The sequence below is a fragment of the Pteropus vampyrus genome, unplaced genomic scaffold (assembly GCF_000151845.1).
Source record: "Pteropus vampyrus isolate Shadow unplaced genomic scaffold, Pvam_2.0 Scaffold9, whole genome shotgun sequence".
Taxonomy (NCBI): domain Eukaryota; kingdom Metazoa; phylum Chordata; class Mammalia; order Chiroptera; family Pteropodidae; genus Pteropus; species Pteropus vampyrus.
Genome location: NW_011888790.1, coordinates 4096224 through 4099837, shown reverse-complemented (window position 1 = coordinate 4099837; position 3614 = coordinate 4096224).

Sequence of the window (3614 nt, the reverse complement as noted above, 5' to 3'; positions counted from 1 at the left end):
GGGAGCACCAGGGACTTACAGGGAGATACTGAATTGTCAGAATGAGTGCCAGAACCAAGGCTCTACCTGGGGCAGAACTGCTGGTGGTATCATTATTCCTCTGTTGAGCCCTCCCCTCTTCCTAGTGTGTGGACACAGTGCCACCATAGCTGAGATGTCACCAAACTGGATAACAGAGGTTGCTCCATCAAGAGGATTCCCTGAAACTCCACCTTCCCTAACTGGCGGTCCTACCCAAGTCACATCCAAGTGTGTCCTCGATGAGTCCAGTACTCCTTGCTAAGCAGTGCCAAGGCTCACATTGGTGGCATCTGGCCTTGGTTTCTGATGTGATTTCTTGAGGCAACTATAAACACAGCATCTGTGGATTGCTTGCTGAATCTTAACAGGTGGCTCTGGAGGGGCACAGGCTGGAGCTAAACTTGGCCTGCAGCTGAACCCCTCTCAGGACTGGGCCTCTGGATACCTACTACACAAAGCCATGCTAATAAGACTGGGAAACTTAGAAGCTTTGCTTAGTACATAGAAACAGACACAGAAAGGCAGCCAAAATGGGAAGACAAAGAAGCGGAAACCATATAAGAGAACAGAACAGAGATCCAGAAATAATGGAGTCAAACAGTCTAACAGATGTAGAATTCAAAACACTGGTGATAAAGATGCCCAATGAACTTATGGGAAGTGTAGATGAATTCGGTGAGAACAAAGAGATAAAAAACATGGAAATGGAAATGGAAATGGAAATTATAAAAGGGAACCAGTCTGAAATGAAGAACACATTATGAGATGAAGAATAAATTAGATAGAATAAACAGTGGATAAAGACAAGCATTGAACTACCTATATAGAGGATATGGAAGCCAAGGACACTCAATCAGGATAGCAAGAAATAAGAAACTAAAACTACAATAATAATTTAATGAGCCTATGGGACACAATTAAATGTAAAAATATCCATGTCTTGTTTACCTGAAGGAAAACAAGAAGTTGAAGAGCTATTTGAAGAATTAATGATGGAAAACTTCCCCCACTTGGTGAAGGAAATAGACATACAACCCCAGGAAGCTCAGAGAGTCCCAAGAAAGAGGAACCCAAAGAGGCCCACACTAAGATACATCATAATTAAAATGCCAAAGTTTAAATACAAAGAAAGAATCTTAAAAACATCAAGAGAGAAGCAGTTAGTTACCTAAAAGGGAGCACTTGTAAGACTGGAAGCTGATTTCTCAAAAGAAACTATGCAAGGCAGAAGGACTTGGCAAAAAATATTCAACGTGATGAAAACCCAAGATCTACAACCAAGAATACTTTATCCAGCAAAGCTATCATTTAGCATTGAAGGACAGGTAAAGAGTTTCCCAGACAAAAATAAGCTAAAAAAATTATCAACACCAAGCCAGTATTACAAGAAATGGAGGAACTTCTTTAAGAAGAAAAAACGTATCAAAAACAGGAGTAAAGAATGGTAATAACTACATTCCTACCAACAACGGAAAAGAATCAAGTGCTTCAACCAAAAGATAGAGTGGCTGAATGGATAAGAAAACAAGACCCCTACATATGTTGCTTACAAAAGACTCACTTAGATTAAAAGACACACACAGACTAAAAGGAAAGGGATGGAAAAAGATATTTCCTTGATGGATCTAGAAGGTATTGCGCTGAATGAAATGGGTTGGATAAAGACAAATATGACATGATTTCACATACATGTAGAATCTAAAGAACAAAATCAACAACAACAACAACAAAAGCAGAAATAAGATCAGATATAGAGAATATTTTGAGGGCTAATAGATGGGAGGGAAGTTAGGGGGGACGGCGAAAAAAGGCAAAAGGATTAAGAAGTACAAATGGATAGCTGCAGAATAGACACGAAATGTAGAGTGTAGCATGGGGAAGATGGTTAATAATGTTGTAATACGTAAGGGGGAAGAAGGGTACTAGATTTAGTGGGGTGATCGCTTTGTGAGTTAGGTGGATCTCTCATCAATATGCTGTATGACTGAAACTGGTATACTATTGTATGCCAACTATAATTGAAAAAGAACTCGTTGAATTGTACAAAGTCAATACAAACAACTATTGTCTATTATATTTCAAGAAAGCTGGGGGCGGTGAGGTGGGAAGAACATAGAAAGAAATCCTTGGACCAACCCAGTTGAAAAAAAAATTACAACCTAACTACAGAATAGCCATCACTGGGAGTCTCCTGAAGTCTAGCTGAACAAAAGTCTTACAACTAGGGATGCACAGAAGAGGCTACCTCAAGCTTAGTAAGAGAGGCGGAGACAGAAAATGGACTGGTCCCAAACTCGCACGTAGAGGTTGAGAATTGAGAGAAATGTCTTGGCTGCGGAGGTCCCCCTGGAAGAATGAGGGGTCCCAGACCCACACTAGGCTCCCTAGTGCAGGGTTCTAGTGCCAGGAAGAGAAGTCTCCACAACTTCTGGTTGTGAAAACCAGCAGAGATTGTGGCTAAGTGAAGTGGAGGGCTGAGAGAGTTTCAGACTTTTCTCTTAAGGGCCCCACGTGGGCTTTTTCACTGACAGACTCACTTCCTCTGAGCTCCAGCACTGGGGCAGAGGCTTGAAAGGTGCCAGGGACATACAGGGAGGAAACGAGTTGTCTGGCTTCAAGGAGAGGGCTGAGGGGGAAGCTTTCTCTTAGATAGAAGTGCTGGCAGAAGGTATTGTTCCTTTGTTAAGCCCTCTCCTGCCTGCTCACAGACTAAGGCAGGCATCATATCTGAGTCTCTGTAAACATAACTGACACTGGCTACCCTGCCCTGATGATTCTGAGACTCAGCGCCTCCCAATGTGTGGGCCCACCCAAGCTGCTTTCAGTGGATTTTCCATACAGATGGCCTGTCTTGGCTCATGCTGCGGACTTTCCTAATGTCTCTCAGAGGCTCACAAAACCTAAAAAAGGGTGCCCTATATCTCTTGCTGAGTAGCACCGAGCCCAGCACTAGTGGCAGCTGGCCTCAGTTTGTGACAAGCCCAGTGTGGGTAGTGGCCATCTGCAGGTTGCTTGGTGGCTCATGCCAGGTGGCCCCAGGGCAGGGCACTGGCTGCAGCTGAACTTGGCCTGTGGTAGTGCCTCTCCTAGGAAGCCCCAGCCTGTATGCCCAGTGGCTGGCTTCATACTGAGCTGGAGCACCACCAGGGGTCACATATAAGGACGACACACTCAAAGGGCAGACAAGGCAAGCATCAGATCCCTGCTAAAGTGAACCCTACTATGTAGGGTTAGTCTCTGCACAACAACTCCTCCATTGGTCACGGCCAGTCATCACAACAATCAGCTTGAAGGTTGATTCCCTCCCACTGATGTGCAAACAGCAATGAAGGCTCAAATACAACAGGAGGGCACACACAAACTATACAAGGGACATAGCTTGAGAACCCGGCTCAGGTGACCATGGAAGACTGTCACTGGGACCTTCCAAATAAGGCCACTCTACTAAGACATAGTAGCCATACCTAATACCTAGAAACAAACACAAGTAGGCAGCCAAAATAGAAAGATAAGAAACATGTCTCAAATGAAAGAGCAGAACAAAGCTCCAGAAAAAGAACTAAACAAAATGGAGATGAGCAATCTACCAGATG